This window comes from Rhincodon typus, chromosome 5 (genome assembly GCF_021869965.1).
Source record: "Rhincodon typus isolate 14 chromosome 5, sRhiTyp1.1, whole genome shotgun sequence".
Lineage (NCBI taxonomy): Eukaryota > Metazoa > Chordata > Chondrichthyes > Orectolobiformes > Rhincodontidae > Rhincodon > Rhincodon typus.
In genome coordinates, this window is record NC_063336.1 from 89,732,491 (window position 1) to 89,757,490 (window position 25,000).

Here is a 25,000-nt window from a genome sequence, read left to right on the forward strand (position 1 = left end):
GGCAATGACCATCTCCAATAAAAGATAATCTAACCATCACCCCTTTGACATTCAATGGCATTATCATCACTGATTCCTCCACTATCAACATCCTGCATGTTACCCTTAACCAGAAATTGAATTAAACTAGCCATATAAATATATTGGCTACAACAGCAGGTCAGAGGCCAGAAATATTGCAGTGACTAACTTTCCTCCTGACTCCCCAAAGTCTATTCACCATCAACAAGTTACAAATCAGGAATAGCAATGGAATAGCAACCCCCCACCACTTGCCTGAATGGGTGCAGTTCCAACAATACTCCAGGAGCTTTACACCAAACAGGACAAAGCCTGCTTGATTGGTACCACGTTGACAAATATTCAGTCTCTTTACCACTGACATTCAGTAGCAGCAATGTGTATCATCCACAAGTTGTACAGCAGAAATTCAGCAACGATCCTTCAACAGCACCTCCCAAACCCACAGCCAGTTCCATTTAGAAGGACAAAGGCAGCAGATACATGGGAACATCACCACCTGCAAGTATCCCTCCAAGCCACTTGCTATCCTGCTATCTTGACTTGGAAATATCATCATTCCTTCAGTGTCGCTGGATCAAAATCCTGAATTCCTTCCCTAATAGCATTGTGGATCGATCTACAGCACATGGATTACGGTGGTTCAAGAAGGCAGCTTACCACCAGCTTTTCAGAGGCAACTAGGAGTTGGCAATAAATGCTGGCCCAGCTAGCCACACCCAAATCCCATGAGTAAATAAAAAAAACTTCAGTTAGAATAATTAATGGCAAGATTGGCAACATTACAGTGGTATCTCCAAACCCTTATTTCCAATGAAGCATGTATGTGTTTGTTTCTTTGGAATGAATGTGGGAACAACTTTTTGCCCATCTTTAGTCAGAAGTGCCATGTCGATAATCCATCTTGGCTTCCTCTCGATTCCCAGCATCAGGGAAGCCAGTCTTCAGCCATTTTGATTCATTCCATTTGATATCAAAAAAACAGATTAATTCTCTGAATGTTGCAAAGGCTGTGGGCCCTGACAATAGATGTATGAAAGACATTGTTTTCCAGAAATAGCTGTGCCTCTAGCCAAACTACAGCAGTACAGCTATAACACTAGCGTCTACCCAGCAATGTAGAAAATAGTTCAGCCATACGCTGTCCATAAAAAGTAGGCCAAATCCAGCCTGGCTAGTTAATGGCCCATTATTCGACTGTGGATTATTGACAAAGTGCTGGACAGGGTCTTTGATTGTGCTAAGTGGCATTTTCTTAGCTTACTGCTCAGTTTGGATTCTGCCAGGATCTCTCAGGTCCTGGCTTCATTACAGCCTTAGTCTAAACTTGGACAAAACACCTGAATTAATGTGAGCTGGGAGTGAATGCCTTGACATCAAGGCAGCATCTGACTGAGTATGGCATTAAAGAGCCTTAACAGAACTGAAGTCAGTAGGAATCAGTGGGGTGGCAGGAGTGTGTGGAAGCTGTCCACTGGCTGTAATCATCTCAGTACAAGGAATCGCAGCTGAAGTTCCTCAGGGTAGTGCCCTAGGCCAAATCATCTTCTACTGTATCAACAACGTTCCCTCTGGCATGTCAGAAGTGGGATTGTTCAATTTTCATTGAACAATGTTCAATACCATTTCCTACTCCTCAATGAAGCAGTCTGCCTCCATATGTAGCAAAATAACTTTCAGACTTGGGCATTCATCTTGGGCATTCAGGCATTCATACAACTGCCAAGGAGTGACCATCTCCAGCATGAAAGCAACTAACCTTTTCCCTTTGCCCTGTAACATTCAAAGGCATCGCTGTCACTGATTCTCATCCTGGGGGTTACCATTGATTAGGAAACTGAACTGGGTAATCATATAATTAGTGCGGCTAGATGAGAAGCTTGTTGTAGGTAAATCACCCCAACTTATCTTTAGTTTGTCTACTTGTCTAAAAACCTCACAATCAGTATGGAAATAATGTTTTAAATGTTATTACATGTAGCAACCAAAATAAGACTCAACTTGGCTGTTACCTGATTTAATGGTGAAATTTAGCTACATTCCAACCAACAGTGTTTGCCTTTGAAAGTGTCCAGAGTTCAATCCTTGTGCAGTATTGTTCTTTGAAGTTCTGCCACTGAATTGTTCTGGTGTTGAATCCTTATACAGATTTTCATCCTTTAGGTCCATGATGTGATATTATTGATGATTCTTTAGATCCTTTCATCCACAGTATTGCAAGTCTGCAGCTTGCCTTCTTATCTGAAGTAGCTTCTTTGTTCCTTTGTTATATTTGGCATTAACTGTCTGTTTGAAGACAGAGCTTTCCTGCAGTTAACTCCTTAAATTCTTCTGCAGGGCAATCAGTTGTCCTTGTGGCAATAAAGCACCCAGTCATCAAGTAGATGTCAAAGCAGTTTTCTGTAGCTTTGATTCCCTCTTAGCCATGTTTGGAAGAATTGCTTTCAATTCCTGAAGAAGTTTGTCCTTGTCCCTTAATAGTTTATTCCAAACAGAGTTATTGCTGCTTCTTTTCATGTGTAACAGTTTAACTTTGATTCATTCAATCTATGAACAATTATTAAAATTCTGAAGCTTATAATATAACAAGGTCAAAGGCTGGGAATTCTGATGTGAGTAACTTCCCTCCTGACTCCACAAAGCCTGTTCACCATTTACAAGGCTCAAATCAGGAAATTGCTGGAATCCTTTACTTGTCTGGAGAAGTGCAGCACCAACAACACTTAAGAAGCTTGACACCATCCAGGACAAATCAGCACCATATCTACCACCTTCAAAATGACCTCCTTCACCAATGCACATGGCAACAGTGTGTTCCATCTATAAGATGCACAGCAACAGCACCCCAAGGGTCGTTCAACAGCACCTTCCACACCCACAACATCTTCCACTTGGAAGGACAGGAACAGAAAATGCATAGGAATATCACCACCTGCAAATCGCTGTCCATGTCCTCATGACTTGCACTTTGTTTTGTACTTCATTCATGTCTGTAGGCATATATTGCCCATCCTCAATTACCCTGGAAAACGTGGTGGTGAGCTCTGTTTTGAACCACTGCAGTTCTCTGGGAGCAGGGGCAACCACAGTACTGTTAGTTTTCGAGCATTTTGACTCAGCGATAGTGAAGGAAAGTTGTTTATATTCCCATGTCAGGATAGTGAGTGGTTTGGAGAATTTGCATGTAGTGCATTCCTGTGCATCTGTTACTCTTGTCCAACTAGGTGGTAAAGATCATAGGTTTGAAGGGTGCTGTCGAAGGAGTCTGACAAAGATTCCTTCCTTTGGTATGGTTGTGTCAAAATCCAAACTCTTTTCTTCACTGCACCCAAACCGTATGGACTGCATCAGTTTAAGTAAAGTGGTTCACCACTACCTTCTCGAGCAATCATGGATTAGGCAGCAATTTCTGGCCTAGCCAATAACATAAACCTTCTGTGACAGAATAAAAGACTTTAGTATGCTGGGCTCTGGAGAAGGACATCGATCACAGTATTCACTCCCAGATTCTGTTTGTTGGCCACTGCTGTATACCCATTTAGTCCTTTGGATAGAATCATATTTGATGGTGCTGCTCCTCCATAGTCACATGATGCTTCGGCAACTGACTTCCCACTTGTGAACTTGCTCACCAAGTGTTAGTCATTGCCTTCAGACAAAGTGAACAAGAATGTTTAAAAAAAAAAGCAAATAAATAGTTAGATACGAGCCTCCATCAAGGAGGGTGGATGATTTTTAAAATTAATACTTGACAAATTCCCAGATCTTGAATTAATTATATTCTGTTCCCTGTGCCTCAATCAAGCTTATTAGGTTATTGCAAACAAATTCTTAAGATGTTATGAGAAAGATTATGAAATCTACAATATAAACGTTCTGATTTTCTTTGTATTCATTTTACAGATATGATCCTCGATTCAACAGTTGGATTCATCTGGGGAACATGATCCACAGACGCACCCACTTCAGCCTAAATGTTTTTAATGGTTTACTATTTGCAATTGGGGGGAGAAATTCAGATGGTCCTCTTTCCTCTGTTGAATGCTATGTACCAGCAACAAACAAGTGGCAGCTTAAGACACCTTTAGAGATATCTAGGTGCTGTCATGCTAGTGCTGTCATTGATGGCAAAATCCTGGTAACTGGAGGATACCTCAATAGTGCATATTCTCGTTCAGTCATAGCCTATGATCTGTCAGCAGACAGTTGGCAAGATAAGGCTAATCTTAACACACCTAGAGGGTGGCACTGTGCCATTTCCCTTGCAGATCGTGTGTATGCATTGGGTGGAAGTCAGCTTGGAGCTAGGGGTGAAAGGATTGATGTGCTTTCTGTTGAATGTTACAGTCCCTATACAGGGCAATGGAGCTATGCTGCTCCTCTCCAAGTTGGTGTTAGTACTGCTGGTGTAACAACTCTTGACAGTAAAATCTATCTGCTGGGAGGTTGGAATGAGATAGAAAAGAAATATAAGAAATGTGTCCAGTGTTTTAATCCAGATATTAATGACTGGTCCAATGAAGATGACTTGCCAGAGGCTATAGTTGGCTTGTCCTGCTGTGTTTTCACCTTGCCTGGTCAAAGAACACAAGAATCCAGGACCAGTTCAGTATCTTCAGTTCCAGTTAGTATTTGATTACAGTTGAAGAGATTTTTAAACTAAAATCAATTAATTTCACAGAAAGAAGCTAGATTTAAATTGCTGCTCAAATAAGCTTTCATAATTAGAAAACAGTTTATATCCAATCAAGTTAAAAGGAAGTGGTACAACAATGGTACCAAAACAAGATGTACATATTGCTCTGCTTAAGTTAGTTGTTTACAGGGGAAATAAATCAATCCTGAAGGTGTGACTTTCAAATTGTTTGTGGCATGCAACAACAGATAACTGTAGTCAGAAAGACAATTAGCTTCAGTAAAGAATTCCACATTTATTTAGCGGTCTCGACATTTGTGGCAGAGGGTAGGTGTCTTGTGGCACAGTGGGTCACATTCTTGCCTCTGAGTCAGAAGCCCTGAGTTCAAGTCCAACTCCAGGACTTGATAGCTAGAAAAGACGCATTCATAATGTGGTCAAACAGGTTGACTATCAATCTGCAAATCCTTCCAACATGTGACATGCCTGTGGCAGACAGTAGGAGCAAGAGAGACTTCTCGTCAGCCATACTTGATGTGGTGTGTCACTGCTCAAGCTATAACCTCTGTTTTCAGATACTGACCTATTCCACTTGCAGAGAATATGTGTGTTCTTTGATGCTTCATGCTTCCCTAGGAAAAGAAAGTCATTCTAAGTCTCAGTCTAGAGCTGGCAGATTTTTATAAACTAATATTTAAAACTAAATAATATGATAGTTTAATTGTTTCATAATTAACTTATTAAAGTCATAGTTTTTCCTGTTTCTTTGTAGAAATTCAGTTTCTTTCTATAAATCTGTGGCAAGTTGGTCTATATCTATCGAGGCCGTTTTGACACAGCATTTAAAAGGCATCTGGATAGGTATGTGAATAGGAAGGGCTTAGAGGGATATGGGCCAAATGCTGGCAAATGAGACTAGATTTATTTAGAATATCTTGTTGGCATGGACAAGTTGGACCGAAAAGTCTGTTTCCGTGCTGTACATCTCTATGACAAGAAAAAAATTTGTGGGATGTGTAGTAAGATATCAGTTCAGAATGAGTCACATGGCATATAATTAGCCATGAGGCGAAATTTTTACTCCATATTGCCACTCCCTCTTTGTGGCCAACTCAATGTCTTCACACTACAGGATAATTTTGAAATAATCACATTCCTCCAGACCAACTACATTTGCTCCCTGTGCTCCTTTTGTCCCACTAATGTTGTTGGATATTCTCTTTCTGTTGTTCAAGTTATCCACTCACCTACCGTAATCAGCTTATTTATTTCCACCTGAATTACTCCCACCCTTTCTTATAAATTCCACCAACTCCCTAAGAATTAGGGCTGTTAGATATTTATACAGTTGCAGTCATCATTTAGATGTCCTGCTAAATTAGGGGACTGAAAAGCTGAATAGGAAGGGCTTAGAGGGATATGGGCCAAATGCTTAATCCATTTTGATGCACCTTTGTGGTGAAAGGGGAAAGTTAGTTTTAAATTATGGAAATTCATTAGAATCCCTACAGCGTGGAAGCAGTCTACACTGACCCTCTAAAGAGCAGCCCACCAAGACACACCCCCTTACCCTATCCTAGTAACCTTGCATTTGCCATGGCTAATCCACCTAGCCTGCATATCCCTGGACACTATGGGCAATATAGCATGGTCAATCTTGCACATCTTTGGATTGGGGGAGGAAACCAGAGCACCCAGAGGAAATCCAGGCGGCCATGAGAATTGTGCAAATTCCACACAGACAGTTGCCTGAGGGTGGAACCTGTGTCCCTAGCACTGTGAGGCAGCAGAGCTAACTACTCAGCCAACTTGCTGCCCTAGTTTAAGTTGAATATGCTTGTGTAGAACCATTAAAATTATTTATAAAATATACATCCAGTGTACAAATTTGGAAGCACATGCATTTTTAAAGTTTAAACCTTAACTACAAATCAGTTGTACCTATTGGTGAAACTCGTGTTGGAACTTGTTAATAATACTGACTCAAGTTTTTTAAGTTGTGTGGTGGGGTGGGAACATAAAATGTCTGACAGAATTCTGTATCATGGCCAAGCCTGATTTTGCTCCCAAGAACATCTAGGTACGTGAACAAACTAGGAGGATTTAAGGAAACAAAACAATAGTATTAATATGCAATAGAGTTCCGCAGATATTGTTGTATTCTTGTAAGTCTGCAATGTATTAACATTTCACTGTTTCAAACATGCAAACACAAGTCATCATTGGTTTGCTCGTTTCAGTTGCACAATTGAATTCAACATATTTTGTACTGGGGAATGTGTTTATTTACTTGCACTCATATTTGAAACAATTTATTCTTTGAGGTCATATGGGACTGGAGACTACCTTCCTGCCTGACTTAATTTCCACCTTTCCAAGCGTATAGGCAGGCCAAGGATTGAACTGCAGCTGAAATTCTTCACTATTGTTGTGAGGCCACAACCAGGTCACCCATAATTTTAAATAATGGAGCAAGCTTGAATGGTCAAATGGCCTACTCTTGCTCTCACGTACTCAGTTCCTTCGAAAACATGTGATAAAACTAAACATTAAAAATCCTTTCAAAAATTAGAAGGAGCACTGTAGGAGAATCTCCTACATTGAGTCTCTGTCCTTAATGTGGAGTCCTTGACAACATTCCACAGTATGCTACCCATCACTACCTCAGCGTGACTGCTTCCAAAATGATATTGAAAAGACCGTCCAGCAGCTGAGAATGAACAAGTCTGCTGGCACAAACTGAGGCTATGCTAAGTACCAAATTACGGCAGAGAACAAAACAATTTCAGTAACTCATCTCCCTCATTCAGAAGGAGGCAAGCATGCCAGGGGATTTACAAGACGCTGTAATTGTGACCATCAAGAAAGGAGACATGACTGATTGTGGTAACTACACAGGGGTCTCCCTGCTGTCCGCCATAGGGAGGGTTATTTGCAAAAGTTCTCTTCGATCACTTTATAGCAGTGGTTGAAGAGGTCCTACCAGAGTTACAATGTGGATCCCATCCATCAAGAAGCTCAGTGACATGATCTTCACTTTTCTTGGACTTGTCTTGATGTGCAGAGAGCAGCAGCAACCTTTAACATGACCCTTTTCAACCTCACAAATGCCATCAACTCTATCAGCTATGAGGGATAATGAAGCACTGTCTTCATGCTTGGTTGACCACAGAAATTTGACAGTATTTTGCACCCATTGCATGATGCTATACAAGTGGTGGTCCTCACCAACGGATCCACCACAGACTCGATATGTGTACAAACAGAGGTTGAGCTAGGCTATGTCCTTGCACCAAGGCTCTTCTCTGTGACCTCCACATATCTGTGAAGTTTCCCACTGGAGTGGAGCTTCTGTGCAAGAGCTTCTGTGCAAAGCAATGGCGTCAGCTCCAGTTCAGAACTAAGAATACCACAATCTCTGTCAATGAGCTGTAGTACACAGATGTTGCTTCTATGTGCACACATTCAGAAACTGAGCTCCAAACCACCATCAATGCAATCTCTGAGGTGAATGAGAGAATGGGCTTTGGGCTAAGCATTTTGAAGATGAAGGTCCTCTCCAAGCTTGCTCCACTGTGCACTGACTATCATGATCTATGGCTAGCCACTCAACATAGATCATTGCTGATACAGTGGAAGCCTTCTTTCAACAAGGCCAGAAAACAATGAAATTCAATACTGCCTCCAGGGTGCCATTGCAGTCTTTGGCCATTTAAGGAACAGCATATCTGATGACAAAATCTTGAACAGCACTTATTTCATAGGCAGTTGTGTTGGCTATCTTTCTCAATGCATTGTCCAAATCTCCAATGCACAGAAAACACCTCAAATCGCTGGTGATATTTCTATAGGGATGACTCCACAAAATTCTGAAAGACAACTGGCAGGATTGATGCTCCAATATCATTGTTCTCTCTCAGGTCAACATCAGGTCAACATCCCCAGCATTGAGACAGGTCACTGTCAATCAGCTGCAGGCCACGTTGTCCACATGTCTGTCACCAGATTTCCAAAACACACTCCAAGCTTTATCAAGGAATGCAGTTACCAAGAGGGCAGAAGAAATACTTTAAGGATGTTCTCAAAGTCTCCCTTAAAAGGATGCAATATCCCTTCTGACTCGTGGGAATCTCTTGCCCAAGACCACTCAAACTGGAGAAGAAGCATCTGCAAAAGTGCTGATCATCTCAAGGATCTGTGACAAGCACAGGGAGAGACCACGTGCAAATAGTGGAAGAAGCACACGAAGACCAAGCATCACACCTACCTATCCCTTCCAAGACTACTAGTCCCACCTGTCTCGGGATGTATAGGTAAAAAGCATTGGACTATTAAGGAACCACAACAACAGAGTGGAAGAAAGGCAGTCCCCTGTGACCACAATAAGTAAGATGAATTATTGGGTTCTGATGCACAACAAAACTGTCTAGTTTTATTTCACTTTTGCTTATAAATAGGCCTGAGGCTGTCATTTTTGGTCCTGGAAAGTGTCCAGTTTATTTCAATTTACCCTGGGATATCTCAAAATGTTGAGCAGCTAGTGAAGCTAGCTGTTTCATGTTGCTACTATGCTGCTCAACAGCAGTAGTGTTTGTCACTGACAGGATATTGCTGCCAAGCCAAAAAGATGTTCTGCTTATCACATAAATTATGCAGTGCATGAATTCCAGTGCCAGTGTGATGCTGTTTACAAAGGCTAGTCTTCCCAGAGACTGGTTGGTTGTATTACATAGCATATCAGCTGCTCACAACAAGCAAGGTACTGATCATCTCTAAACAATCTACGCTTGCAATATTCATTGTAATAATGTTCAATATTAGATGTGAATCTATGATTGGACAACATTTGCTAGATAATCCTGAGTGTTTGATTAATTGCATTTAACAACAGGGCCCAACAAAATAGGTGACAATCATTTTACGCTTCATTTCTCAGAGCAATGCATTGATCAATGCAGAGTCGACCTGTCTGGTTTAAATTCTTTCAAAAAAAACTTGGCAATTAATTGCCAATCATCATCGACTGGTGAATTCTCCATGCCACAGTTCTATCAATCAGAGTCCACTTGTCAATCAGTCAGCACTCTCCTCTTGTACAATATAATGTTATTTTTGCTTTTCTTGGGTAGTTCTTGCAAATTGTCCTGAAAAATACAAAGCAAAAAAGCTTCAAGAAATGTTATTATTTTTCTGCTTTGCTGCATTCTGTACTACCAAATTTGTACACACAAAACTTTTACTGAAGAAGCATCAGTGACCAGACTAAAGAATGATAAGAAAAGCCCTAAAGGGGAGATGAAAAATTTTATGCAATTAGTTATGAGGTGGAATGTGCTGCCCAAGAGGATAATAGATGAAAATTCAACGGTAACTTTCATAGTAGATTAGGTGTACATTTTGAACGAAATTGTCAGTATGTGAGGAATAGGAAGTGGTGTGCGACTAATCAGCTCTTTGAAAGAGCTGGCCCAAACAGAACAGTTCAAATGATATCCTTCTGGACTGCAAGCTTCTATGGTAAAGTATCACCACTTCCTCCTTAATTTAGCACTTATTGCAAAGGATTATTTTCTTTTATCTCCAAGCCCGAAGGTAGTGGATTCAAGTCCCACTCTACGTTTGAGCCCATAATCTAAACCGAGATTCCAGCACATAAGCAAAGCTAACATTCCACTGCAATACAGAGGAATGCTGCACTGTTGTTGCTGCCATTTTTCACACGAGATGTTTTGCTCGAGGCCCCATCTGCTGTCTGCACAGGGCCTTAATGTCTCACAGTACCATGGTCCTGCTCCTGGGTTCCCTGATCAGCAATTATCCCTCAATAAAATCATTAACGACCTAGTCATTATCAGATTGGTATTTGTGGGACTATGCTGTCCACAAATTGGCTGCCACATTTTCGACATTACAACAGTGATAGCACTTCAAATGTACCTTACTAGTTGTGAAGAGTCATGAGACTTCATGGGGTTGTGAAATTCACTACAGGAACAAAGGACTTCCTTATATAGTGCAGCTTTCATGACCACCAGATGATTGAATGCTTTTTAGTCAAGGAATTGGTTTTGAAGTATAGTCACTATTGTAGTTACATTTACATAAAGGATTATTTTATAGTTTTCTTCCCTGTTCCTAGCTTACATACTCAGTCAAATGAGAGGAGAAATCCGCATGCTTCCTATGCACATAGCAGTAGTGTCAGGGAAAGTTTACATACTGCATATACTTCACCAGCATCACTTTTTCAGAAGTGTATGACTTGCCTGTTTGAACACACAAAGGAGGGTCCACTGCACTTCTGGCAAAATAACGGTTAAGGGGAGCAGAAGCCTTGAAATTCCTGTTCAACTGCTAGGATTCAGTTTTGTGTTTGAACCAAAATGTTTATGGAAATAGAGTTAAAACAATGTAGTGAAAAAATCCTAAATTATTTTGGGTCAATGCCACATCAATGCTGTCATTAATTATGCAAATTATTTAGAACAGGTAATCTGAATCTCCAAAAGGGGTGACCAGCAAGGGGAATTTGGGAATCGCAGCATCAAGAACTAGCTGGCAATTTTCTCTTCACCATCCTATCCCCACTCTCCTATTAAAAGCTTTGGGTTGATATGATGCAAGGTCAGCGATATTGAACCAGCTCATCAAACACATCTCATTAACATTCTCGACTGTGAAGTTCACCCCACTAATAATGAGCACCAATGCTGTTTCCTTGCCTAAAATAAAACAAAGTACTGCAGATGCTGGAAACCTGAAACAAAATGGAAATTGCTGTGGAAACTCAGCAGGTCTGGCAGCATCTTCTGAAGAAAGGTCACTGGACTCCATGTTAACTCTGCTTTCTCTACTCAGATGCTGCCAGATATGTTAAGTTTCTCCAGCAATTTCTGTTGTTGCTGTTTTCCTATCCTCCATACTCTACTTGTGTGGCCACTTTCAGGGAGCTGTGGACTTGAACCCCAAGATCCCTCTGTACATCAATGCTGTTCAGGGCTCTGCCATTAACTGTATACTTTTCCTTAACATTTGATCTCCCAAAGTGCAACACCTCACACTTAGACAGATTAAACTCCATCTGCCATTTTTCCCCCCATATTTGCAATTGATCTCTATCACGCTATATCATGTAACAACTTTCTACACTATCCACAACTCCACCGATCTTTGTATCATCTGCAAACTTACTAACCCATCTACATTTTCATCCAAGTCATTTATATATACAAATTGTAATCTGAAAAAAATCTGAGCACATTCCCTAGTAGATCACAAAGTTTATTTTGTGAACAGCTGAATTGTGTAGGTTAAGAGCATCCCTAGTTTGATCCATAACTGTGCAGAGTTGATGGATCTTGGCTAAAGCAGCATATTGAATGTCATAATTGGTCTCAAATCATCTGGGTTTAAAGTAGGAGAAATATCATATTCGATTCCTGCTTCTGTTAATTATCCAGCAACACCCGTGGAAAATGTTTGTACGAGAGTTTGGTGAGAATAAAATGAGGCACAAATGTGCAATTATGCACAATCTGACAACTTTTGTCCACTCGCCTTTGAGGCTTAAATGGGAAGGGAGTCCACTTGGACAATTACACAGCAACTGATTAGTGGAATATTACCTCAGCAGCAAGTTAATGTGTTCAAAGACAATAACTGGCAAGGATAATGCAAACAAGGAAATATCTGGCAAACAAAATATTACACAGGATATAGCTTTGATTATTAATACAACATCGAAATAAAATTTGTTTACTCAAGAGTCATGAACAAAAAGGAAGGCTGAATTGAACCAAATTTTACTCTTTCCACTTTTTTCCAACACGTTTATGATTGACTTTTTTTTTGCTTTTCTCCTTTAAGAATAGATGGTGATTTGTTTCTGTTTGTGAAGTCCAATTTAAAATTATCCACAGCAACTTTTTAAGGGTTAAAACAAAGCAAGGTTTATCACGAATTACAAAAACAGCTCGTGGGAGTTGGGGAGGTTGTTGGTGGAAGGTGGCATGATGTTCACAACACACATTCAAATGTACGTGCATCCAGTAAAGAAGGGAGAAAAAGTTAAAATGTATTTGAAATAGACATTTTCAATTTTAAGTGAATTAGAAAGTCCAATAAATCAATGTCCAGTGGAGGCTCAGTACACATAGCTCTGCATGGAAATCCCTTCTGCAAAAGCTTGGATGCTATCAGTGAAGTTGCAGACATTGTAAGCTGGGAATTGGTTCTTTCTTGAAATTGTGATGGTATTGAAATCAAAATCATTTGCTAGATTTGCAGCTGCTCACTTCTCTGATGTTACAAGCAGTCTGATGAACAAAGTCAGAAGTTGGACATATAAAGGTGATTTGAACAAGTCAGTGTCAGTCAGTGACTGGGGTTTCTGGCTTAGCCACTCAACTAACTAGGTGAGCTTGATGTCCTAACCAAAAAATCTGTGGCAGGTAATTGTGGAGTTGTTAGCACCAAGTCAGGTTTTGATGGTCTCCTTTGTTCAGAATTGGCTGAGGTAGACATCTTGTCCGCTATTTCTTTGGGTTGGCTTTGCTTAAAAGTTCATACAATGCAAGGAGTATCACACTCCAGCAGATAATGAATTCACTTTTGGTCTGGTAATTGCTGGAAATTTCTGGATGCAGTCAACTTGCTCATTTTGTGTTTGATAGCAGCCATTTTAAAATATAGCAAGAGTCCATTTTAAAAAATGGAATGTCAATACAAAAGATGTCTACTAGCTCACCTAATATGCACAGATCTCCCCAATGGTGACATAATGTTATGACAAGACCTCCATTACCAGAATGCATTAGCGCATGTGTGGATGAAGTCAACAGTGGATGTGGTAAAATAGATATGTTGTTCCAAAAATCATTTGACTTGAACAAAAACAAAGTTGCTGGAAAAGCTCAGCAGGTCTGGCAGCATCTGTGAAGGAGAAAACAGAGTTAACGTTTCGGGTCCGGTGACCCTTCCTCAGAACATCATTTGACTTGAACTCAACTCTCAACAAACAGTTAAAATGAAGACCCATTCAGTGCCAGGCAAGGTCTTAAATTTCTGCCACTTGCACAGATTATAATAATTTTCAGTTCTGGATTTTATGAACAAAATGCAATTAAGCTAGATAGGAAGGTTTGCTAAATTTCTTATCTGAAGTACTTGTGAGGGATGGGTGGGGGAAAGCCTGATTAAACCTCACTGTCATGCATAAAAAATAACAGGTTTCTAAACCACTAAAAGTTGTAATTCCCATGATTTTGGTCAAGTGGAGGGATGAGGAGCCAAAAGTGTGTTGATTTTCATGATGGGTGAGACAAAACTCCTGAGTTTCTCTCCACCTTTTCTTTTGACTACATGGGTAGTCATACAAGCAGATGCGGCGCTGTTTGTGCGTTGGCATGCCAGCTGTGCCTCTTAGTGGCATTAGTGATAACACAGCCTTAAAAGAAATTTAAACAAGATATTATAGCTTTTAAAGAAACCAAAATTTAGGATCATTTTCTTTCTGCCCTCTGGCTATTACCTAAGAATGTTTTATTTAAGAAAATAAATTGTCCAAGATATTTGCTTGTGATTAAACAATAATGCTTGTAATCCTCAAGTCAGGCTTGACTCAAAAGCAAGTCCAGCATGTCACCTAGTTTACTGAAAAAAGAATCAAGTTTATAATTCCAATAAAGTATTGATATGCGTACATTATTTGTATTGTGAGATGATGCCATCTACTCCTGATTTAATGCTGAATTTTTAGCAGTTGCACGTATGACAAGCATGTGTTTTTGGCGTTTGTTTTTAAAGGTTTTACACATAACTAAAATTTAATCCAATGACACTATCTAAACACCAAACATTCACTGCTTCCAAACCAAAACCATACAACAAACAGCCAGTATCCTAAATCTCTGGAAACTGATACTCAGCTCAATCATACGTTGTTCATTTTTACAGGCAAAGATATAGCTTTACTAATGGGAGATTGTAAGAACTGCAGATGCTGGAGTCTGAGATAACACAGTGTGGAGCTGGAGGAATACAGCAGGCCAGGCATCATCAGCGAAACAGGAATGTTGACATTTTGGGTCGGGACCCTTCTTCAGAAAGGGGGAGGGGGAGGGAAGCTCAGAAATAAATAGAGAGGAGGGGTGGGGGTGGGGGTGGGGAAGATAGGTGGGATGGTGATAGGTGAGTGCAGGTAGGAAATGGTGGGGATTGGTCAGTGAGGTAGGAGTGGCGGATAGGTGGGAGAGAAGATGGACAGGTGTGTCAGGTCAAGAAGGCGAGGATGAGAGGGAGGGTTGGTTATGGGATGATGCTGTGGGTGGGGAGTTTTTAAAACTGGTAAAATCCACATTTAGGCCATCAGGCTGTCAGCTCCTGAGGCGGAATATGAGGTGCTGCACCTCCAGTTTGCGGGTGGCATCATTGTGACACTGGAGGAGGCCCAGGATGGAAATGTCACCCAGGGAGTGGGAGGGGGAGTTAAAATGTTTCGCGACCAGAAGGTGTTGTTGTTTGTCGTGTACAGAACATGGATGCTCTACAAAGTGGTCTCCAAGTCTCCGCTTGGTCTCACCGATGTAGAGGAGACCACATCGGGTGCAACAGATGCAGTAGACCAAGTTGACGGATATGCAGGTGAACCCATGTCTGATGTTGAAGGTTTGTTTTTTGCTTTGAATAAAGGTGAGGTGGGAGGTGTAGGGGCAGGTGTAATACTTCCTGCAGTTGCAGGGAAAGATGCCAGGGGTGGTGGGGTTATTTCAATCTATTTCAAGACCACTGACACCCACAGCTACGTAGACTACACCTCCTCTCGTCCACCTTCCTGCAAGAATGCAATCCCCTACTCCCAATTCCTTCTCCTCCACCTCCGCCCCCAAGATGGGGCGTTCCACTCCTGCACATCCCAGATGTCCTCCTATTTCAAGGACTGTAACTTACCCCCTCGGTGATTGAAAATGCCCTCAAATGCATCTCTTGCATTTCCCAACCTCTGCTCTCACATCGCCTCCCCCCAACAAAAACAAAGACAGAATCCCCCTTTTCCTCACGTATCACCCCACCAAACTCTACATCCAACATATCATTCTCCGCCACTTCTGCCACCTACAATTTGACCCCACAACCAAAGAGATATTTCCCTCCCCACCCCAATCTGCCTTTTGTAGGGACCCCTCTCTCCGCAACTCCCTCGTCCGCTCCAAACTCCCCACTAACCCCACCAACCCCAGCACTTTTCCCTTATCACCTCCATTCAAGGCATAAAACAAACCTTCAACATCAAACATAGCTTCACCTGCACATCCATCAACTTGGTCTACTGCGTCCGCTGCACCCAATGTGGCCTCCTCTACAACGGTGAGACCAAGCGGAGACTCGTAGAGCATCTGCGCTCTGTACGTGACAAACAACACCTTCCGGTTGTGAAACATTTAACTCCCCTTCCCACTCCCATTCCCTGGGTGACATTTCCATCCTGGGCCTCCTCCAGTGTCACAATGACGCCACCCGCAAACTGGAGGAGCAGCACCTCCTATTCCGCCTCAGGAACCTACAGACTGATGGCCTAACCGTGGATTTTACCAGTTTTAAAGACTCCCCACCCACAGCCTTATCCCATATCCAACCCACCCTCTCATCCCTGCCCCCTCGACTTGACACAACCTGTCCATCTTCTCTCCCACCTCAATAACCAATCTCCACCACTGCCTACCTGCACTCACCTATCACCATCCACCTACCTTCCCCAGCCCCATCCCTTCTCTCTCTATTTATTTCTGAGCTCCCCTCCCCTTCCCCATTTCTGAAGAAGGGTCCCGACCCGAAATGTCAACTTTCCTGTTCCTCTGATGATGCGTGGCCTGCTGTGTTCCTCCAGCTCCACACTTTGTTAGCTTTACAAATGGGCTGTATTTCGTTCTGATTGACTGTGCTTGTCTGTTGTATACACTGACAGTGTTGTCATTATATCTGAATCCTTACTGGGTGTAATGTTACTGCCAGTTTATTTCCATCTGACGGTATATTTCTGCCAGTAATATGCTGTATTTCCATATGACAGGTGATGTATACGTATTACTGACAAATTGTCAATTTTCCCTTTCACAAATACTTTGTCCCTCATGTACTGACAGATGTGTCAACAAATCAGCTGAGAGGCGTAACTCCAAATGGACAACTTGGTATTTGCAATACCAGGTGTCTGTTTTAAGCCAGTGCCAGTGATACTGCATGTGATATTTCTGTCTATGATAAAATTTTACTATGAGCTGGAAATATTTGAGAATTTGGGGAGGGGGTAGAAGTTGTAGCTGTTCAATTAGCTGTAAAATGACAATGTTCTTTTTGTTTTTTACATGAACTAAATATTTCTGGAATGGGGTTATAAATGCTGTTTCAGAGATTTCAACAGGATGTATTTTGTTTGTTCTAAATACACATAATATACAGTTTAGTCCATGACAATGCTAATGTCAACATTAAAGTTCATTTTTTTTAAAAGAAATTGAACATGCTTTTCTTTTACTGATCTAGAAATACCAGGCAGGAGGGGACCCAATGGTATCAGCAAGTTATGACTTCATAGAAATACAAAACCATGCACAGGAACTTCAAGCAGGGTTATCTGGGGCACAACATATTCACTCCTTTACTGATGACTGCTGACAATAATAGTATTTTGCATGATTCCTTACAGAGACAAGAAATTATTTTTAAAAGTTAATCTGGTGGCTCAGTGGTTAGCACTGCTGCCTGACAGCGCCAGGCTCGGGCGACTGTCTGTGTGGAGTTTGCACATTCTCCCTCTGTCTGCGTGGGTTTCCTCCGGGTGCTCTGGTTTCCTCCCACAGTCCAAAGATGTGCAGGCTAGGTGGATTGGCCATGGAAAATTGCCCATAGTGTTGAGGGATGTGTAGATTAGGTGGGTTATAGGAGGATGGGTAGGGGTGGGATGTTCTGAGAGTCGGTGTGGACTTGTTGGGCGGAAGGGCCTGTTTCCACACTGTAGGGACTCTATGATCTATGATTATATAAAAAGACTCTCAAGTTTAAAGCAGGTTAGGTAAAGAAGATTTGCACTTTTTGACTTATTTGGAATTTATTACAAAAAGGGAGGAATCTTCTCAAGGCCTGAATCACGTGAGCTATAGTGAGAAGTATGGGAGAATCATCTGAGAAGTCAAGAGAGGCCTTTATCTACATCAGGAGCAACAAGTTGTGTTTTCCAATGAAGTTTTGACTTTTGAGATGGGATTCTTGTTTAAGGTTTTGGATTCTTGTTATTGAGCAGCCAGAAGCCCATTAACGGAGATATTGTTCATAATCACCTTAATTACTACCTAATTTCACCTCATTTAATATATACATTCTCATTCTCCCATGTGCTGGATAGAAACTAGAATTCCTGACATAAAAATCAAGTGGGTACCTGGTAACTCTAGATTGTTGCTTGCTCCTCTGGACCTCCATCTTGGACATCTGACATCAGTGTCTTAGGCCACGCTTCATGCACAGAAGTTGCATGACACTGAACCACAGACACTGATATCTGACATGTGTTGGGCTCTCTGCATCCTCATGGCACATCTTGACCGACTTCTCCACTTCACTGCTGCACTTTGGGGCTCACCAGCAACTATCGTTGCAATGATGCTGTAAGGATAGTTTGCAGGCAGAGACAGAGACCCAGCTCACTCACTGAACCAGGCTGCATCTCAGGGTGCTTGCTAGCTATCTTAGCATATAGTCGTGTAGCGGTTACCTGAATGATCATAATATCTCTGCCTCGTCTTGTCTTTTGGCACTCTGTCCTCTCAGCCAGACCTTAAATGTTCACAGTACTGCTGATTGCATTGTAGTTTAGTACAGACACCAAGCCAGGCAGCTTATTATGCTTGTCAGCAGTCATCAATAAAGGGGTGAATATGTTGTGTCCCAGATAACCCTGCTTGCTGTTCCTGTGCATGCTTTTGCATTTCTATGAAGTCATAAATTGCTGATACCATGGGGTCCCCTCCTGCCTGGTGCTGAGCATCTGCCTGGTCTCCCCAAGGTCTGGGGTCATTTCTCTTCTAACCGGCTGGAAGATGGAGTATTGATGTACTCACAAAATTGTGTTCCCAATTCTAATCATAGCTAATGCACCCACCGAAGTGTCAGTCTCTGAGTCTGTGGAGGGTACAGAGTGGCTAGTGTTTCCACTGATGCATCTGTACTCTTATTCCTCAGAATGGACAGGGCATGTCCAGTGGGTTGACTCATTTGACTGTGGAGATCATAGACATCCCATTAATACCTACAGAAAACAAAAAACAGAATATTGCAACCAAGGGGTAGAAGTTGTAGCATCTTAACATTTGAATGCACAGTGCAGGTGATGAGATGTTAGCATGATGATGAACGATGTGTTTTACTTGACTGTCAGAACATGGAGGTTTGCACACTTCGACAGGAGCAGTCCCAATCTTCCCCAGCAAGGGCCAAGATGCTGTCCTTGTGGGGGATGAGGAGATGCATATCTGGTACCCCATGACCTGCCCTGGTTATTCTGGCCGTTTTGTGCGTCTTTTTCTCATTGGATGACAGACTGAGGGAGAGATTGAGTGATATGAAGATGGGTGCACAGCTGTTGGTACTGTTGCATGTCAGGGGTAAGGTGTTGAGATGTCTGAGTAAGTGAATAAGCTGCACAGAGTTAATAGAATTAGCCATGCAGGTTTTGTAGAGTAGGGGTTCTGGGATGTGTAAGAGTGAGTCTGTAAGATGCTGCATCTAATCGTAAGAATGGTAGAGGCTGAGCCTTGGTGGGCAGTGTGGGTGCTGTAGAGGTAATGGTAAGTATGAGATAACAGGGAAAAAAAAAATGGCTGTTACCTGTCACAGCAGAAAAGTTCATTCATTTTCTTCTGCATTGTGCGTAATTCCACGGACCTTACTAACTCGGGTGGTGATCTTGGACCAGGCTGGCAGGGTCTGGGGGTGTGGCCTCCTCTGCCAAACTTGTGGGATAAGGACAACCCTCCTCTCCACTACCCCATCCACACAACCTCCTGATTCCTTTCTGCAAGGTTGGGCATCAATTTGCCCTTACTTGCATTGCCTAGGGAGAATGTGTAGAACTATGCAGGGCAACACCAGACTCTCAGCAGTTAACCAGGTACACAACACTTTAAATACATCACCAGTGCCAGGGATGCCTGTACATGCTGGGATATACAGGTAATGATGCACATTTCCAACAATGGTGAATGGGAGAATCAGGTTAGCATCAGACAAGAGGGCCATCATAGGGTCATAGTAGGTAGTTAATGAGGGGAGTTTGGGACAATTTTACGAGAGAACTCATGAGGCCACGTGAAGAGAAACCCTCAATAAAACTGCAAAAATGACATTTTGCCAAAACATGGTAAGATTCAGTCTATAGTTTTTACTTTGACTCATATAGTACTTTGTGGCAGAATAGCAGAGAGGTTATGGCCTCTAAAATACCATAATAGCTCTAACAAAATATCATTTTTTAAAATGCCTTTGGTTTTCATGTGTTTTATGTGGAGATCCCCTGCAAATACCGGCTTAGATTTTTCCAAAATCAATTTCAATTAAATCAAAATCAATTTGTACCAACATTCTGTAGATAGACAAATATTCTGTGTTGATCTTCATCAGAATGTTGGAGCAACAATGCCTCATGGATCAGGTTTTCCCAGTGGGTTCTTATTAATATGTGCAGCCTCCTGGAACAGGATGTCTAGGAGGGGCAAGTGGGCATGGTTTGCCAGTGGCCATCAAGGTCACCGTAGCCCTGACTTTCCTTGTATCAGGCTCCTTCCTGGAATTTGCTGACTCGCATAACTATAAAGGCATTTGCATAGCAAGCCTTAAGCTGTTGAAGAAGATCCTCAGATTAAACTGTCATCAGTCATCTCTCTCTAATGAGAGAGCAGCCCTGAGGTCTTGGAAAACCGTGGGACTCTACCTTGCCTTTTCTAGAAAGAGTCTGCAGGTGTCTCTAGTATAGAACTGCTGGGTGATAACAGCTCTGCATCTGAGAGGTGCAGGATGAGAGGGAACCTAATAAGCCTGCACCTGCCCATTCAGATAGCCTGGGCCTCTTCCTGTTCTAGTTCCTTTGGGAAATGGAAGATAGAAAACTGAATTGACAATAGGAAAAGGCTAAAATGCCACCACAGTGTGGATCTTGCTTTTCGGTTAGTGCTGACAGCATGTGACAAAGTGATTATTATATGCTATGTGGCAGTGTGATTTCCAATTCTATCTGGAAGGATCTGAACATTCCATTATCAATGGCCTTGCACTCCATTACTGTGCTGATCTCCAATGTGTCCTCCTCCATAATATTTTGAGGTGGCTGACATTGGAGGGCCATCTGGTTCTCTGACTTTTGCTGGAATTCTGTGACGTCTTCTCATTCCCAGAGAGAAGACAGATTAATGAATGTGAGAAATTGGACATGCAGAGTAGAGGGGCTAACAACATTTACAGAAGGTGACAATGAGGCATGGATATGAGATGACAAAAGGAAGAAGGTGAATGCGGACATTAGCTGTTCAGGTGGGAATGTAAATGATGCCTCAATATAGAAAGGAATAAATGGTGCTGCAAAGTGTGGTGGTCTGAAGAGTGTTCTGGAGGAGGTTAGGCAATTCAGAATCTGGGTTTTAGCATCCACCAAGGAAGAATTAGTTATAACAGTGAGCAGGAATCCACATCTCACTTCTATTCAAGTGATTGCTGAAACGTCAAGATTTGATGTAGAATTTAGCCACTCTGACTATCGTTAGGGTTTAATGAGAAATCCTTCCATTGATGAGACATAGGCTGTTATCGCACCATAGCTCTACAATTGGCCCAGAAACTTGGGTGGGATTCTTATGCAGTGTCAGTATTAAAATACCTTTGTAATGCCCACTACTGCACTGACTGGATTTCTGACACACAGCTAGCACGACACCCAGCCAGCACGACACCCAGCCTCCAGTGAGTCAGTTCCATTAAAATTTGTCCTTCAGGTCAAAGAAATTAGTCTAGGTCCTAGAAAATCATGAAACAAACAGATAAGATCATAAAAATTTATTTTAGGTTGATAAGAAACTACCAATATAGCACAACAGATAAAGGATTAACTTACAGGAAGAATTCTGATCCATTTGTAAATGTGGTTCTCAGCTCTTGGTTGCTGTTTCTTGTAGAAGCACAAAAAGTAAGAATTTCCAATATGTTGATTTAGGAAAGTTGTATTTTGCACAGCATTGTAAAATCACCCTTATTACTACATTTTATGAAGACCTTGTTTGTACAATAGTACTAAGTTCTTGGGAGCAATTCTGAACTGATCGAACAGTATGTTTGTTGTGCAAACATCCCTGGAGGCTGTTTTCTTTAAATAGAATAATCCAGAAACTCTTTTCATTTTTTAGTAACCCTGTCAAAACAAACCATAATTCTTTAACATGTTGAGCATCAAGACATTGATAGTGTTGATCTTGTGTGTAGAATTTGGTCTTTCTCCCTGGGTCCATACAAGTCAGCACAAATGTGATTTAATGTTAACTTAAAGATCTTAAGCATGAACAATTTCCCTTTTCTGAATGTCAGCATGAGTCAGCACAATTACATCAGGATCGCTACATCATTTATTGTAAAAGTTCAGCAACCATAACTCCCTTTACTTCAGGTGAAGAAATTTGTTCTGATTTGAATTTCTGATAACTGTCAGAAATCCAGATATAATGCCAGAGTGGTAGGGTTGAAGCTCTGTCCACTTTGCAGTCTTTTTTTTCCTTTGAAGAGGTTATCTTTCGGAAATGACTGGAGAGAACTACATCAAGTTATCCTTTATGGAGGTCACAGAGACAAACTCGCTTTAAGTTACATTCACTGTTGGTATACAGCAATATCATGTAGGGATTTATTAATTAAGTTTTTTAAAAAATTGGAACAATGGTACCTTAAAATGGAAGTGCATTTACTTGAAAAGGCAGCCTCCAATTGGCCCTTCAACTTTGAAAGCCTGCTCATTAATTGGACAACTGACCGTTAGTTGAGTAATTCAGGAAAATTACTATCATGCACTGGGTTTTGTGATGCAGTGGTAGCACCCCTACCTCTGGGCCCAAACATCTGGGTTCAAAGCTTAGTTGTTCTGGAGATGTGTCACGACAGGTATGAACAGTTTGGCTAAAAAAAAACTCCCTCACAGTGTTGACCTCTGACTCTATTTAATCATAACATTCGTGTACCAAAGCCCATGGGGAAAATCCTGTCTTACGGTAAGGATATTAAAATCATCCCTGTCAGTTTCGCTGAGTTCAGATAGTTGAGAGTTCAAAGCCTGATACAAAACTTGAGTAAAACATAATACTTGAATGCAATACTTAGGAAGGGTCTGGAAAATGTCATTTTTGTATTAAAGCCAAATTATTTTCCATGTTATTGTGTAAATGAAAAATGTCATAGCAGTATGCAAAGAGAAGGGTTATTTTTTCTGCTTTTGTGAACAAGGTTCCTCCCTTAAGTATTTAAACCAAAATACTGCAGACGCTGAAAATCTGATAAACACCAAGTGCCGGAAATACTTGGCAGGAACCATAGACAATACCTTTGGAGAGGGAAATGGGGTTAGCCAATAAAATTCAGGATCATGACATTGGATAAACAGGGTGTCGAGTATCCATACTTGCGCTAGCATAGGCTCAACAATTTTATTAGAAGAAGCCTGTCAATAAGTGACAGAGTGCTGATGCTGCAGGCCTAATTGGATGGAATATTCTGCAACCTAGGTAAGGCAGTATAATTCATCACAACCTTTCAGGTTGCTAACCTTTCATTAGAACCAACTAAATTACCTGACCTGCTCAGTATTTCTGCTTTTATTATGCTCCCTCAACTATTTTTTTTGCATTAATACATGCTTCAAATAAAATTTGTTGGATATGACTTGACAATTCTGAAGAATAATAATCAACCTTAAAAATTAAACTTTGTTACCTTCTCCAATGATGTTTCCAAAACTGCTGAGTATTTCCAGCATTTACTGTTTTTGTTTCATATTTCCAGTATTTGCTGTACATTGCTTTTTTCCTTCAAGTTGCTCCTTGAACGAGCTTTTGTTTCTTTGTCTTAACATCTCTTCACATGGCTTGGTGTCAATTTTGTTGATAATACTCCAAACAGCTGTCTTGGAATGTTTTTAGCAACTTTTTCAAGTGCTGTATAAATGCAAATTGTTACTATTCAAATTTTCTGGCAGTTGTTTCTCTGGAACAAGGCAAAAAGCAATAGCAAATCAGTCTTTTTCTTAAATTTGTTCACAGGATATTGGTGTCTCTTGCAATGGCAGCATTTATTGCCCATCCCTAATTGCCCTGTCGAAGGTGTTGCTGAGTCTTGACCCACTATATAAAGGGTATGTACACCACAGTGCTGATTAGGGAGAGAGTTCCAGGATTTTGACCCCGTGACAGTGGAGGAACAGTGATAAAGTTCTGAGTTGGGATGGTGTATGCTTTGGAGGGAAACTTACAGGTTGTCTCATGCATCTCTGTCCTTATCATTCTATCATGTCAGGTTTGAAAGGGACTGTTGAAGGTATGGCATATGTAATGACCTAAGTTGCTCATGACATAATTTCCTGGAATCCTTTCACCAGAATAATGCCATATGCCATAGGTATGCCAATACTCTGCATCGTGAGGTCAGCAAAAGCAGCTCCATGTCCTTGGAAAAACAACTGATTTATCAACTTGTTATAAAATTAGAAGTTTTCCTCAAGTAATGAAATACTTTATAGAAACCAAAAAGAACTGCGGATGCTGTAAATCAGGAACAAAAATAGAATTTGCTGGAAAAGCTCAGCAGGTCTGGCAGCATTTGTGAAGAAAAATCAGAGTTTTGAGTCCGGTGACTCTTCCTTAGAACAGTTCCATTGTCTAAATTTCACACTATTTATTGCTATTCAGAAATTAGCAGGCTGTTTTGACCAGTTAAAGAGGGTTTGCAATTTCACTTCTAAGTTAATTAATCTGATGCAAATGAAAATTCTACGGTAGTGGAATAAAAATACCTACCCAGTTATTGGGAAATGAGATGTCTTAAAAATGTCAATTATCTTCTGATGTAATATACAACTCTTTTTGTGAGTTGGTTAGCTTAGTTAGCTGGATGGGTGGTTTGTGATGCAATTACACCAACAATTTGGCTTCAATTCCTACATCAGCTGAGGTCATCATGAAAAGTCTTTTTTGACCTTTTTTTTAAATTTCAAAAATATACTTTTTTCATAAAAATATCTATATACATACATAGTAATTGAAACAG

General features: G+C 41.1%; 1 protein-coding gene and 1 long non-coding RNA gene across 4 annotated transcripts in view; one reads left to right on the top strand and one right to left on the bottom strand.

Annotated features, from left to right (window-relative positions):
- gclc (glutamate-cysteine ligase, catalytic subunit) overlaps positions 1-25,000 on the top strand; it is an 85,213-nt gene that overhangs the window by 13,234 nt on the left and 46,979 nt on the right. The gene's annotated exons all lie outside the window — the stretch shown is intronic.
- On the bottom strand, positions 4,940-22,999 carry LOC125483073. Its single transcript, XR_007262061.1, has 3 exons — positions 21,813-22,999; positions 21,579-21,715; positions 4,940-9,801 (listed from the first exon to the last, which is right to left on the bottom strand). It is a non-coding gene; the product is annotated as an uncharacterized LOC125483073 (long non-coding RNA).